At 41.8% G+C, this 16,485-nt stretch overlaps 1 protein-coding gene across 3 annotated transcripts in view; it reads right to left on the reverse strand.

Annotated features, from left to right (window-relative positions):
- LOC135243251 (equilibrative nucleoside transporter 4-like) overlaps nt 1–16,485 on the reverse strand; it is a 39,996-nt gene that overhangs the window by 20,082 nt on the left and 3,429 nt on the right. Inside the window, exon 1 of one of the 3 annotated variants that reach the window (XM_064314937.1) lies at nt 1,078–1,671. The exons of the other annotated variants lie outside the window; for them this stretch is intronic. The gene's annotated coding sequence lies outside the window, so the exon portion shown is untranslated. Of the gene's footprint in view, nt 1–1,077; nt 1,672–16,485 lie in introns of those variants that run through there. 3 annotated transcript variants of the gene reach the window in all.

A 16,485-nucleotide genomic window follows, 5' to 3' on the forward strand; every position in this document is an offset into this window, starting at 1 on the left:
CAAATAAGATGGCGGGCGCACAGGCCACCTGGTTGAGGCCTGGCCAGAGGGAGGCAGAGCACCAGGCAATGGAAGTCAGGCTTCCAGGTCCATATCATGCGGGAAAAAAAGTGTTGATTAATCGTGGATTGACTGCAAAATGAACCACATTCAGGTGCACATTCAATGCCAGTAAACAAAGAAATAAACCTGTGAGCTTCTGTGTACATTTCAAGATTGTATTGCATCACTTCAGAGGAAGTGCCATGCAAAAGAGTCAAACTGATGCAATATATTTCACTGTATTTCATTTTATATTTGTGTGTGTGTGTCACGCCCATAGGTAAACAATGAAATAGAATATAAATGGCAATTTAATTGTGTGCACGTTCAGAGAGAGAGAGAGAGAGAGAGAGAGAGCATAAACTAACCATAGCATAAACTAACCATAAATGTTAATTCATGGTATTAAATCAAAATTTCACTAAATGATTCTTGATATTCATAAAGTTTAAATTTACGGTTAATAATATGTAAAATCAGACCGGATAGGAAAGCTATGATTGTTCGTTGCTCTCAACAGAGGGTGGCGCTGATCACGTCTCTCACAAACAAGGTCCCTCGAATTCAGTTTAAATTATCAATTATTTTTATTGCAAATAATAATTCTAAATACTCGCTCTCAACTATTGTTATAAATTTATTTACAATTACCCCATAAGTGGCACTAATGTAGACACATTTATATATAAATAGCCGATAGCGTCATTTTTATTTTATATTATGTGACATGACATACACTGGAATAAAAAACCCTGAAACAAAATATAGATTATTTAAAGACAGATCAATGTGTACTTTTTACTTTAGCACCATGACACATTATGCGTTTTCTCAATATCTTTGGTTAGTAGCCTATATTGCATGTTAGCACCAGGGTTAATGGATAGTTCCCCTTTTTTAAACTTAAAAAAAAAAAAAAAAAAACATCCAGCGTTCTGTGTGCATTATCCCAATGCTACGTTTTCACACGAAATAACGTTTTCACACATCTTCACCCGAGATAACTACAGAACTCAACAACAGGTTATTGCTTACCTCGTTTTTTTTTACTGGCGAGTTAACTGGCGTGTGTATAATCTTTACTCCGTTAAAAGTGAAGTCCTCGGATTTGATGTATTTGCCATCTTTCGGTTTCAACGCGAGTTCTATCCATCACACTGGTCGCCAGCTGCAAATATATGTTGCTCTTCTCGCAAGGTCCAACTGAGAAAAGCCTTTAGCTCTCCGTTCCGCCCTCCGAAGGAGCCTTTCCCACAATGAAACTCACGGCACCATCACCGAGTAGGTATTAGGAATCTAAAGGGAGCTCAATTCAGTCCTTAAAATACACTGTGTCCAACCTTGCATGTTACAATTCGTTGTTTTTGCTTCCCTTACCGTCCCCACTCGTTTAACAGTGGGCTATGCATTCATCGGGAAACAACATCCTTTTTTTCAACAACCGGCTAACTATATGTGCTCTGCATCTAGCCAACATGACACTCACTTTTGTAGAAGACTGACACTCGCACGTAGTTTTCGGTGCCATACGATAAATTCGACGAGAATATGTACCTAATTAAAGATAAATCGTTTAAATAGGTTGTATTCCCTATCGCTGGTTTATTTAATGTAGCTATTATGAAAAGTAGGGCTTGTAAAAACGTTGGATTTTTTATTCATGTAGCCTGTGTGCTATTTTTTCAATGCGAATTATGAATCTATTGACAAAATGACCTCCAAAAAGGGTGAATCTCATCTTAATAATGGTAAAAATGTATTTGATCGTTATGTATGCAGTAAATGTGTTGTCTTGTTTAGAAACAATAAATAAAGAAATAAATAAAATAAAACGGTATTATTCAAACGGTAAACAGAATCAAAGGAAATTCGCCTTTAGTTTAGACGGTGGAAAGGCTATAGGAATTAGTAGCCTATCCACAATGACGGGGCCCTAATGAGCGCTGAGACTATTAAGGACCTTTTTGAACGTTAAACAGCAGCATTTTAACTGTGGCAACAGTAGCAACAATGTGATTGGCCAATATTATCTTAGTGCATTTACTGCGCCGCTTCAGGAGGAAAAACTGGCCGCATCAGACGGTTTCACCCAAGCCAGTCTACCCGAGGGCACTGCTGACCTTATTTCTCCTGTTATCTTGAACCAGCACAGAGTCTTTTGTGCTGGTTCTAAACCAAAGACATTGCTATTATGCGCGAGATGTGTCCATCAGGTTTGGTATACACACTGAGTCAAGAGAACGTGTTTCAAGGATCTATACTCCAAGAAGCCCCAGAAGGTTCTCTTGATGTGTTGGTGATAGAACTACTGACAGGTTTTTAGATGTATCAGTTGTTAAGAACAAGTGTTGCTCCCAGATTGAATTTAGCATTTAAAACTATAGTTTTTCTATATGGGGCAATACAAACTGTAAATCTGCAATACCAGAACACTCAAACCATAAATGTAAATAATGTCTCAGTCTCCATACAGAATAACAAAATCCAAATGATTTGCTTTAACTTGTATAAACCAGACTATCCCCTTCCTTCTTTGAAAAAGTCCTATAAAGAAATGTATACATTTCTGGTTTGAAATTTGCGCATTCATTTTAGTCTTCCTAACAAATCACTATTGCATAAAGTGATTATTGCAAAAACAGTTATATGAGAAACAGTGAGCAGGTAGCATTGAACTCAAGTTTTAAAAAAAGAAAAAAAGTCAACTTCAGATGGGAGGCTAACTACACAACAGGACTGATTTCAGATAGAAAATGTCTCTCACTGTGATATATGTGGCTATCTGAAAGAACAATTATTGGAACTATTGTCCTCTTTGCTTTCTCCGTTGAGGGGCATCAGTGAGAAGTGTCAGTGGGAGAGCGAACCCTCCAGGTCTGTCTGTAGCCTCACTCCAGAAGCTTCTCCACTCGCAGGGGAACCTCACCCAGCTTGGAGTTTGAAAGAAGAGGTTCAGGAGCCCCTGAAGCGAGGCTGTAGGCAGACCCCGTCTCAAGCGAACAGAAGGCCATTTCACAAACACGCTCCTTAGCGACGGCCCTCGTACGACGTGTCTGAGAACATGCCAGTGTTGAGCGTGTAAACGACGGCTTGATTCATGACACACGTTGCCATGGCAAAATGGAGCCTGACATGTTTGTAAGCAAGGCGGGATTTATGGGAATGACCGCATGCTTGTCATTGGAATCGCGTGAGACAACCGGCGCAATCTCCGTCCATCACCCCTCCCCCCCCCCTCCCCCAAACCCCCTCAAATCTGTCACCTGTCCGTCTCACTCTCAGCATGTTTCTACTGTTGGATTCCTCTTAAACTTTAATGCGGATTTTAATTCTTAACACGGCGAAATCAGTGTTAGCACTCCATGTTATTCACTGACCACTGTCTACAGGGAGACAAACATAGGGAGGTTAGTACGGTGTGCAGAAGGACACACTGCGAGGTCGGCAGAGCGGTAATTTACTGATCCGTGCTACGGTCTCTTAACACTAACTGTCTTCCGCAATGGAAGAAGCTAATGTGCCCCCTGAACTCTGAATTTGTCCCAAACGCATTGCCACTGCACAGCAGTAACGTTGCAGCAAAAGAATTACAGCTCTAAAGCGAATGTGTGGTGTGGTTCTGGAGAAGTCACGCTCTGAATACCAGAAGCAAGTTCCCACGTGTGCTGCTTACATGTTTAAACTCGATATAAACAAACTGTTTTTTTTTTTAAACATGAGCTACGTACAGAAATTTGCTCTGGTTAAAAAATAAATGTATCATAAATGTATTTCCTTACCGGAGCTGGCAATGGGATCAGCCTTTGGGTTCTGCATGCTGTATTAGGAGATGAGGCAAACCATCATGTCTTGCCAGAGAACCAATGAAAGAGGAATTTTCATCTGTCCTGCTTGTTGAAGTCGAGTTATTTTCAACCAGACTTCTACAAATAATGGTGGTGTTGGGAAGCAATACCAAAAGGATTCACAAATAGGCTAGGAAAACTGAACATAACTTCATGCTTCAGCAAAACAACATATCGTACATTTCTAGAGAAAGAACCACTGTACATAATACCTCGAGCCCAACAGCAAAATACCTACAAATGAAGCATTAGACAAAGCGGTTCAGCACCAAAAGTACTCTACTCTGTTTGTCTTTGTGTATGGGCATACTGCATCAAAATGTAATCAACTTCAATCTCATCCCCATCTGTTTAAAAGCAAAACACTGGCTTGCAGGTTCTATAATTTGCATTGTTGAAATTACGTCATTTTACATTTTTTGAGAAATTGCTATCTTCGTTGCGCATAGCCTTCTACGACAAGTGTATAACACCAGGGTAACGCAAAGCCATACATTTGTGCCACGTGACCCCGCATATCCCGTATAAAATATTTATTCTGTGAGCCTTCACGTTTTATGAATGCGTAAAAAGGTCACAACACCCTTTTATCGCGTACCCTTTCTGAGGAAAACTGGAATTGGTTTCCGCCTGGTTGCCTCCGGTGAGATAGCATCACACTCAGACATGAGAAGTCCCACACAGCTGGGCTACACCGGCACATTTTTTAATTAGGTTTCTGTGGATTTCAATTAAATGTACATGCTGTTGTTTACCCAGATACCACGGAGAGACATGGGGTTGCGGAGTATGGAAGGAACGGAGCAGAACATGATCCAGAAGTATCTGGAGATAGCGACTGAAGAACGAGCCAACATGGAACACAAATGGGAAGAGAAATCTTACACTGTCAGACTTGCTCTTGAAAGCAGAATCTTTTCGCTCGGTTCAAGTCAATGATCGTCAGCTCGTTGCAGCTCGGAGTCTTCTGGGGGCTGATTAGACCCCACTCTCCCACTAATGTCCACTAATTTCCATCCAAAAAATCCAACAAAACTATTCACCCTAAGCATTGGAATGGTTCACTTAGGTACACCAAGTATTTTTCCTGCAAATATTTTTCTTCTGTAGTTGCTTTCTTCAAGGACTTTATTCATAACAATACTCAGTAATGAACCATCTTGAGGTAAATTATGACTTCAAGGGAAAGTCAAATTTGGGTCTTCCCCAGAGCGAAAAATGGGTCCTTTTTAGAATGACTCATTATTTTTTCATTAGGCTACATGGTGCTGACTACAGATGAATAGCAGGTTAATTAGCACTTCACTGAAAAAGAGCTGAAATTCACTGACGTTATATTCATGATTATCCTCAAACATCTCTTGGCTTTATGCTGTAAGCTGGTGCCATGGTATATATGGCATACACTATTTCATGCCTTCCTCTGTAGTTTTCAACCCCCAGTTTCCAGTTCCAAATGATTCATGTGTGCTGCAGTGAGAAATGGATCCGGTTAACCACAGTGCTTTCTTATGAGCCAACAAACATTCCGGCAGTATCAACTGAGGAAGTCAATTTGGTAAATGGTAAACGGACTGCATTTATATAGCGCTTTTATCCAAGGCGCTTTACAATTGATGCCTCTCATTCGCCAGAGCAGTTAAGGATTAGGTGTCTTGCTCAAGGACACTTCGACACACCCAGGGCGGGGTTTGAACCGGCAACCCTCCAACTGGCAGACAATCGGTCTTACCTCCTGAGCTATGTCGCCCCGATTTGAGGCCCTAAACATACGGATTTAAGTATCATGCATGCACAGCGTATATTTCAATGTGCCAGTGCCTTTATCCTTCCAGCTTTACACTGGTGGTTATATCATGGCGAGGTATTGTAACCAAGTGTAAAAAGAACCTTCTGATGAAAACAGAATTATGGGTCAGGGCTGGCAGTGTGACCCGTGTGTGCGGCTCGTTTTAAACCAGAAGGCTGCAGGTTTTCATTCTGTCATACCCCTCACAAGAAGCGCTTCAATTGACTTATATCAGTAGCCAGCCGTATAAAAATCTATATTTTGATCGTCTTAATGTCTTAGCCCACACAGGTTAACCTTGATAAAAAAATATCCGTCGAGAAAACGCATACATTTTTAATTGGCCCCTCTGTAAAAGAAAATAATAGCCGTGTCTATTCTGTCGTCTTTAAACGGCATTCAATATCCATTCGGTGCTCCAGGATTGTGAGTCCTGCCTCTGTTTGGTTCGATACCTTAGCTCGCTCAATGCATTGGCAATGGCACAAAGACCACACGCGGTGTAATTATCTTAATTCACGCAATGAGCTCACTTGTGAGCTTTATGAAATTCTTTGGAACGCATAAGTGCACTGAATTAGAGAAACAGAAAAAAATATATATATATGTGTGTGTGTGTGTGTGTGTGTGTGTATATATATATATATATGAGTGTGTATATATATAAATATATATATAATACAGGGGAGGAAAATAAATCTATGTTGATGTGAGTCCCTACATGGTAAAACCAAACTGGAGTATAATGATCTTCGACTACACTTTCCACAGTGGCTGTATTGATTATGCATGCGTCCGCATTTGGATGCAAATAATGTACCAAAGGCCAGTACTGTCACAGATAAACCATGGCTGCCAGGAAGAGAATACAGGACATAGTATGGGTATAGTATGAGGGATAACTGATGCCCACCAGGACAATTATGCCGCATAATCGCGCGCAAAAGAGCGACAAATACATTGTACCAGTATAAGAAAGGCTTTTAAACGTAGGCTACCACTATGCGGTAAATGAAATGCACCAATAGTGTGGTGGGTCAACATATGTGAAATGACATAGCCTTTGTGACGGTTATGAGAATGTTTTCCATCGGGAGATGCTAGTCACCAATACACGCAAATGCAATTAATTTTTCTTTGGGTACGGAGGCTGGAGGCAGCTACAGGAGCTCTTATTTCGCGCGATCCTTGAAGCGGGACTGATCTATATTTATCCCCGCGTCCCCCAGGTTTCTAGTCGGCTCGGCGGCGGGTTTGCGACTCCGCATGCAGTCCGTTGCCAGCCTTTTTAACTCCGCATTAGCAATGCAATTTATCACGGCGGAACCTTGCCAGCGCGAGCGCGGGTGAATTCTCAATCAATAGTCAGAATGGATTGCGGCTTTCTGCTGCCATCATTAACTGAAGTGGAATCTGTGTCCACATTGCTTAAAGGTCTGGTAAACCTCCGAATAGCAATACCGAATTGCAATGATGGGTGAGGGATCGTTTCCGAAACCATTTAAAGGTCACCACCAATGCTCTTCGGAGGCTTCGCTGCCCGTAGTTACGGTGCTCTATTCACCGGTGGTTGAAATTCATTTTGCATTCATTTGTTTGGTTGACATCAATAGGCAGGTCTTGAAAAGGATCCTGAAAACATTAATTAGTCAGGTGTACCATGCACAGACCTAGTCGATGGCCATTTCAAGGCTGGAGCAGCAAATCTTACCAGACATTTTCTCTTGCTTTTATTTTCTCTTGTTTTTCTCTTTATTTTCTCACCCTACAGTTGTATACAGTGGATTCAGATGTATTGTGTACAGTATACAGTGTATTAATCACCTGACAATGGTTTTAATATGAAAGTATTTTTTTAAAAGTCAGTGGGATATTCTATCTGCATATGGAATACAATATCCTTTTGCCCATAATTATATGCTTGCACTTGCAAATATACCCTCACCACAATTTCAGGGCAGGCACTGTTCGGATATCCACGGGACCTTGTTCCCAGGTGGATACTGATCACCTCTCTCACTGGAAAATAACAGTTTAAGTATTTATACTTTAGAGCTCTGGGATGGAAATAAACCAGCAGCTTAAGATTTCATTTCAGAGCTCAAAGGACATTCGCATACATTAGTCTCGTGCTATTTAATTGCTACAGTTGTTATTACTGCCGCTGCTTTTGGGATTGCAGTTGCCAATGTCATTTGTGATGTTTTTGGGGTTGTGGTTGTTGTTTTTCTGTTTGTATTGTGCTTTTTCGGTTGTTGGCATTTACTGATGTTTTTCTGGGACTCTGGTGGTTAATGCTGTTTCTGGTGTTGTTGGAGCTGCTGTTATCAGTATTGTTTCTGGTGTTGGAGGGTTTGCCAGTGTTATTTGTGACGTTGCCCTTGGGGGTACGGTTGTTATTTCTCTGTTGTTGGGATAGCGGTTGTTGTTTTTCTGTCATTGGGGTTGTGGCTGTCGATGTTGTGTCTGGGTTTGTGGTTGATGCCACTGCAGGATAGCCAGAAGCAATGAAGCGGACTAAGTTTTCATGCAATCCAAATAGCATTCTTTGTTTTTTTTCTCTTTATTTTGCTTTTCCATTTACTTGATTTTAATGTGTTTTCCAATAGCTTTTTTTTCTCAGAGGCACTCTGGTTGCTACAGTGCTGGTGAGTGGGAGAGAGAGCTGTCCAGAGCATTATCCATTCAGCACCATCCTAGTCCAAACTGTGATGAAGCATTATTCTCCCAGTCAAATACATGGGCTAAAATTGGCCTTTCACAAAACAGAGATTAAATATGCATCTAAGACAGTTTCAACAGTCACAATAGAGATTTCTCTTAGTCTTGTGCAGAACAGTTTGGACAGTGCCTAAACTTAAAGTCTGTTGTTTGTTTACAAAATCACAGAGGCAGATTACACTTTAGTGATGCATGATCATGTAAAGAATTGCTCAACTAATTAACGTGACACAAATTGGCAGCAAGATTTTAAAACAATGAGCTGTAGATTTATTTCAGTGTTTACCAAAACTGTATGACACATTCGGGTACTTATGAGATGTTAACAACCAGTACCAAATCAATGGACATGAAATAATCCATCCATCCATCCATTATCTATGCCCGCTTATCCTGGGCAGGGTCGTGAGGGGTGCTGGAGCCTATCCCAGCATGCATTGGGCGAGAGGCAGGAATTCTATGCATCAAATAATGAGTCTATTTGAAGAAATCATTACAATATTTTGTGTGTACACTTCAAGTATTTATTTGTTTGTCTGATTGTTTTTAACAATTATTTAACCAGATCGGTCAACTGGGAACTCCTTTCTGTTTTTCAGTAAATGAATTAATGTGGGCATATGGAATGTGAGGAACTGTGCAGCAGCCTACCAGATACAGAGCATAATTAGGTTGCTAGATGTAAAGAGACAGTTTTGTGGGAATTTGACCAGGACGCTGGAGTTAACATCCCTACTTCAATTGCCATGGGGATCTTTAATGATCACAGTGTGTCAGTATCTCGGATGAGTGCCTCATCATAATGAAGGTGCCTTCTACAGCACACTGCCCTCATCACAAATGCGGGTTAACTGGATTTCTATTTGGCCCAGAAGGAAGAATAACCGCACTGGCCAAACATCACCATTCCTGGCAGCAACTTACTATTCCGGCAGGTCTCATATATACACACTAGCCAAGCCCACAGCTGCTTGGCTCCAGCTGTTTGCCACACAGTAAAACGCCCCAAATGTTACTTCAACTCTAACAGTGTTAATTCAACTCAGAACATATGGAATTTAGTCCCACTCTAGAATGTGGAACCAAATGTTATCCGTTAAGAGTTTCATTAAACACCGTTAGAGTTGAATTAACACTGGACATTTTACGGTGCATGGGAAGGGTACAGGGTGCAATGGCTGCTGGCTGTCACCAGTTATTGCAAGTTATTAGTTATTGCAACTAAATCTTGGCATCGATACGAGTAGTTTTCACTATTCTATGGAAAATCGCTCGGCGACGAGTGTAGCGCTACATGCAACTCTGCAGGAGTGCCGGGTCTCAGTTCCTGCTGACGCACACACGCTGTACAGGGCATCCCAAAGGTGACCTATTGAGTTTGTGTCAGGTCAACTGAATGGCCACTCTATCACATGCACGTTGTGCCTCATCAGGAAAGTCCAGCGGGCGGATTCCGCGTGAGGCCACGCACCTTCACACATAAACGTGAGGGGTTATTTTGTGCAGAGGAAGCCGCGGTGTGAAGCAACGTCCGCGTTACATTCCACGGTCAACGAGGTGCTAACGAACCGAACGGCCCCATCCAATCCATCCTGTATTGCAGGGCGTACCTTTGCAAATCCACATCCAGGCCGGTCCATTTACATTTACATTACAGGCATTTAGCAGACGCTCTTATCCAGAGCGACTTACACAACTTTTTTACATAGCACTTTACATTGTATCCATTTATACAGCTGGATAGTACTGAAGCATGCGGGTTTAGTACCTGCTCAGGTACACGGCAGTGTCCTATACCCGGAATGAACCTGTACTTGGTGACAAGTCTAGTCTTCTTACCCAGTGTGTACCTGGTCCACCTGAACAAGCCAATACGGATTGCAGGATTTCAGAATGCATTGTCGCTGAACACAACAGTGCCCCAGTCCATGTTCGGCAAGTTAAAGCTGGAATGTCTTTGTGTCAGGGACTTTTAGTCAGGGCAGACGCGGTAGTCATAAGGGGTAGCTACCTCCGTTGGTTCACCATGCTTCACTCATTTCATCAGTGCACAGAAAATATAAACACATGTAAAATCTGATGCAAATATATAGACCTTCTTTGCCTTTTTAGGGGTGTGTACCTTGTGCCTTCCAAACCACATACTCTTATTCATAGTGCTGGTATTTATATGGCCAAAAATATTTTGCAATTCAGAACATGACTGTGAAAAGAAATGCTAACGAACAATCGTGCACTATTTATTGATTTTGTTTTTGCTGGATTTTCACAAGACAAGCGGTGCCTACATTGTGTCCAATCAGATCTTACTGCACTACCTCGGTATCACTATGGTGACCTGGCTAGCTCAGGCTCTGATCCTCAATTCTGATCCAGCCGTGTTGCTGTCCAGGTAACCCAGCAACAGTTTGGGATGCAGGAATACGAGGATGCTGGAGATTCATCAGGCAGACACACAGGTTTTGTCCGGAGGCCATATGCATACGGCTGTTTGTGTTCATTTCATCAGTCACAAGGTCCTTCCATGTCAACGCAGGTGGAATGCACCTTTTTATTGAGTTACATAGACCATGCACTTCCTTGTATTTTGTATCCATTTGCACGCATGCAAATCATTCTGCCGCATATGCCCTAGTAAATGTCAGATGTGCTGAAAAAAAAAAACAAAAGACACGTTTTGATGTAAGTTTGGTCGCTTGTGTAAGCTGTGGCAAAATGAATCATACTTTTAAATAAAACATACTTTTTTATTGCGGTTGCAGTTGTGCAGCAATAAAGTGCAATCTGTCTTAGAGTGAAAGGTCAGAGGTTTTAGCGTTGTGGAGAACTGGGTAAAGCTACCAGTTGGGTATCAACTACAGCCACTTTTACAGAAACAGTTTTCAGCCCCAACGCTATCTTTAGTTTTCCCCAAAGTTTTACCTGTCGCGTTGCTAAAGACATCATCCTTCATTTTAGAAAAGTGCTGACAAGCAAGGCTCCTCAGGCATCTACTGCAAATAGCAGAATGTAGCTGCTCCTTGTTTTTGCTCGGCAAGATTTCGCCAGCTGAGGTTCTGGTAATGGTGTCAGAGTGTGCCCATCGTGCAGCTGGGTCGCTGTTTTTGCTCAGCTGGCCAGTGAAGGCGCTTTTGTGCAGTGAGACAGGAGAACCCCCATTTACCGAGGCCTTTTCTCATTTGGTGATGCCGAAGGCACCAGTACACTCGAAAAGAAATCAAACTTTTTTGTTTGAAATGACGCGTCCAGAACAAGAGGCGAACAAAAAGACTTGGTGTTTTGAGTTTGCTTTGAGTTTGTACCGCACAAGACCCAAGTGTAAACTGTTTTCAAGCAGTTCAGAAACAGCCCAGCCATTCTGCTGCTGCTAGCCAAACAGCATTGTAGGCATTTAGCAGATGCTCTTATCCAGAGCGACTTATACAACTTTTTTTTACATTGCATCCATTTACACCACTGGATATACACTGAAGCAATGCAGGTTAAGTACCTTGCTCAAGGGTACAACAGCAGTGTCCTACCAGGGAATCAAACCAGTGACGTTGAGGTTACAAGACCAGCTCCTAACCCATCTTACTACACTGCCGCCCGAAACTAGACCTGTCTCAGTCTTGACCTTGTGAAGTCCACCATGACGCACCAGATAATGTAATTTATAACAGGATAATCTTTCCCCATTAGGTGTGAGAAATAAGACAGGATTTCAGGCAACCCTCAGGCCCACTCTGCCCTAGTGGACAGGGACTTTTGGGGTGCCTTTGTCATTAATTGTGTCTGTCGCTGAGAACTGAGGCAAAAGAGAGAACCACAGCCACACCTCAGGCAGCCGACATACAAGGGATCATGTCGATATGTGATCAATATTACTGTCTGCCTTACCTTGAGAAAGGGAGGAAGAACCAACCCCTTCCACCCACCCACCCAGAGCCACATTATATAGCTAGCTCCTGTATACAACAAAAAGCAGAATAATCTTTAGATCTATGAGCCATCTAGGCCAGGGGTGGCCGACCCAGAGGCCGACCCTGGAGAGCCGCAGAGCCTGCTGGTTCTGTCGTTACTTTGCACTTAATTGATCAATTAAAGCAGTTGATTGCACAGTAAACTCGCCTGAGTTGATACCTTGGGTCCAAGTCAGAGGTGGGCAACGAGGGCCGTATCCGTTTCTGGTTTTCATGCCAACCTCTGCCCTTAATTACTCAATTAACTCTTAATTTTTACGTCATCTGACATAATAAGCACATGAACGACAAAGACTGTTTTTGTGTCCCTGAATGAAACGTTCTACGAGTGAACCAGTTGTATACAGCCAATTGGCTCATTTAGCCAGGGTAATTGGTGGAAACAAAAACATGCATGCACACCGGCCCTCCAGGAACAAAATTGCCCGCCCTTGGTCTAAGTGGTTGATTTGTTTACAGTGAAACCAAAACCAGCGGACCTTGCAGTTACCCAAGAACAGGCTAGGCCACTGCTGACCTAGGCCTAAAATGGAATTAGTAATGATGATCCCTTTGATCTGGACAAAAAAACCTCTCAATCGCTCTTTACTAGTGGTGGGTGAGTTTTTTGCTTTTGGTCTGTCGCCGAAACAACGGAACATCCCTACGGAATGACACCCTCCCTCCCTTGACAACGCTACAGCCAATTCACAAGCTGACCTGCAGATCCGTTGGCTACCAGATCATGGGCAATTTCATGTCCGTGAGGCTTGCCTGGCAGCCATAAAACAAAATCGCTCAGCTTCAAATTCTTTAAAGCTGAGCATTTCATCTATTTAAGTAAATAAATAATTCACCTGCCGTTCACAACTGAAAACAGCCACCGCTGAGTCATCTCGCATACGATGGGTTTCATCATTAATAATAAACCTATGTGGTTTATTATGCTCAATCGTAATTGTCTGTGGTTAAACCACCTTTCACAAACACCAAAGAAGTCTACCCACAGGGAAGCAGAGTGGGTTGTCCTTCATGTTCTTTTATGATATGTTCAGGTTTTAATATTTGATCACAATGATTATTTTTATAAGCACTGATGAATTGTTTACAACGATTATTCCAGCACTGTTTATTCATGTGAATTTACACGCAGTGGTGCTACAACACTGTGCTATAGATCTTCTTAACCACTTCTTTCTTCCACTAATTTTACCACCATATCTGTTTGTCTGTTGCCGAGTGGCGGTTGCTGAGCTGAAAATTGGTGGGGTAGACCTGATTATCGGTCTCGACCTGTTTTCATTTATTTTCCTTGATTAACAAGTGTGCCAGTGATCTGAATAATCAATCAGTGGGTAAACGCACAGCCTCTTCACATCATGTTAGGGAGATTAAACAATAAATTAAATTTAGATCAATCAGTTTTAATCACCAAGTAGGCCTACATTTTACGAAAAAAGATACACCATTCTCTTAACTACTGCGTTAGCTTTCAGCACAACCAACAATAAAGGCTATTTTAACAAAACCTGTGCTTCAAGATTGTTTAAAAGACAAAATATGTGTATTGCACATCTCTGTCATGAATATTCAACTAGTGCGTTAAGAACAAGAATTAAGAACAAGGAATAGCCTACGTGTCCACGATTTAAAATAATGTTTTAAAAAATACGTGCAATTTTGCGTTGCTAAAATAAGAAATTTATTACTCATCTAATAGCATAATTGAGGACAGATGGCTATACCTGATGGTACTGACTTGAGTATTTTGTGAATTAATCACTAATCAAGGAAAATAACTGAAAACGAGCTGAGACCAATAATTTATAAAGTTTAAAGGAACGTTTTTCGCCCCCACCAATTTTCAGCTCACCAAACACCATTGCTGTTGGTATTTGCTCAGAAAGCATCAAACTCCATGCCAAAGCCAACTGCTCTGTTACCTTAAAACTGACTTGAATTTAATACAGTGCTAGCTGTCCTTGTCCAGAAGGGACGCGGAGAGATAGTTTTTTTAAATCACTGTAGTTTCTTAGGCCTGCATTAATGCACAGCAGTAAAAAGGGGGCTTAGGATTATTATCAGCCCCAGAGGAGTCCTAAGAGAGAAGATAAACCAAATATGATGAGATGATTGCGCCTTTCTCAGAAGTTACACATCGTTCCTGAGAAAGAAAAGTCAATTTACTGTCCGAAAGCTCATTTCCTGATGAACAGGTCTGCGATGAATTAACACTCTCTTGAGGTCCATGAAGTGCTTAACAATAGTAGTACAATCTAAACAGTTGGCAGCTTCCTGTATTTTTCATTACATTAGCTTCACCGCAGAAGATTTCCCATAATGACATGTCTTGCGCCTAATCTTCTTCTTGCAGTGAAGAGTGGGAAAAAAGTGTGATAGCTACCTTAGCACTTGGTTGTGGAGTGGAGGTACAAAGTGTATCCTCTCTCCTTCGCCCCCTCCCTGATCAGATATGTTCTGTCATATCTGTTTGCACTGCATTAACTGTATTGTATTGGATGTTTTGTCGTGTCTGTGTTTGAATGTTAGAGGACCACAATGCAAATAAGCCTGCTGTCTTTCTTGTGTTTCTATCCTCGACCATTTTTAAAGGATTTCTGTCTGCTATGCAGACATATGCATTTTGTATGCAGTCTTAGGAAAACTTGCTATTAAATTGTCAAATAAATTCATTCATTCATTCATTCATTCATCCTTTCTTATTTTCTTCCCTCGTCCGTCACTCGTTCCTTTGACTCCAGTCTCACCTCAGCTTTGACTCAAGGACCAAAACCTTCAAAGAAGCTGTTTTAAGGGAAAGGACTATTCAATCTAAGACTATACAAAACCACATGCCAAATTAATTCACAACCACATAACCACAATGTGACCTCAGATTTTAACCGAGCTACATGAAAGGGGTGAAGGCACTTTGTTAGAATGGTTTTGTTTCTTGAATGACACTTTACTGTAGGATGACGTAAATTAATTCAGGAAGGTTCTTTCTTTCAGAGACAAAGACGTTGTATGGAGTCATTCTTTTCTGCTTCATAGCCTCAGTTTGAAGCTAAAACCCCACCATTCTTGTAAAAACAAGCCAAGAGGCTGTGGGTGTTTTTGAAGATAAATAATCTTTGTTTTTGTTTATCTGACATTGTCAATAAATGTGACATTCGCTACACAAATCTCTTTATGACTGTACTGTTCCTGTGCCTGTAACCTTATCTTTCATCCTTTTCCAGCCCACCCCCTCTTGCAATGGTTGGCCAGTGTGAAGGCAAATTAAACGTCACCAACAGATTCTTATCACAAACGGGTAGCGGGTCCCAACAGCGCTGCACCCTCTGCCTCCCTTCGGGCCTAAACGGCCACACAAGCAGATCAAGACTCGTATGCTTTAACAACAGGAATACGTGATGTCGTATCTTCTGTATCCTGGCATAGGGCGTCTTAATGTCAAGACCTGTTAACGACAGTCAGTGGTCCATTACAGCTGAGCAGGAGAGAGAACGGAAACATTTCTGCATTTTTAAATGTGCTGTTTATACTCTCCACCGTTGCTGGGGTACAAATTTGACATTCCGTAGGACGAGAGTGAAGAGCGTGCTTCAAAAATCACGTGGGCACACAATCTACGAAAACATCCCCCCTTCCGACATGTTAGGACTTAGCCTGGCTTGGAACTGATTCATACTGGAATGCTGTGGCACTTATCGTGGCACAGAAAATGAAATTGAAAACAGAGAATATCGGCACTTCAGGCGCCGAGCGCTCGGGCCAGCGCATCTGCAATGAAGCTGCGCGGTTCTGAATTAGCAGCAAAAGCAGAGGACTCTGGGAAGGTCACACGCTGCATCGGAGGTGCAAAACTCATTGGGAGCAGAAGGTTGTCATCATTCACACTATGCAGGTCCCTGATGGGCTATGCTTCAATAGAGAGTGCAACCAAGACACCGCCCAGCCCTATTAATCCATTTTAATAGTTCAGAGCCTTAATTATGGAATTTCCACGCAGCTGCAATTCCAACAACCCATTTATTCCCGGTGATTCTGGCCACTAGCTTTTACAATAATTACATCGTTCTAAGGCCGCATTTAGATAAAGTATTATTGTACCACAGTACATAGTCTAATGCTATGATTAGCT

This window comes from Anguilla rostrata, chromosome 17 (assembly GCF_018555375.3).
Source record: "Anguilla rostrata isolate EN2019 chromosome 17, ASM1855537v3, whole genome shotgun sequence".
Classification (NCBI taxonomy): domain Eukaryota; kingdom Metazoa; phylum Chordata; class Actinopteri; order Anguilliformes; family Anguillidae; genus Anguilla; species Anguilla rostrata.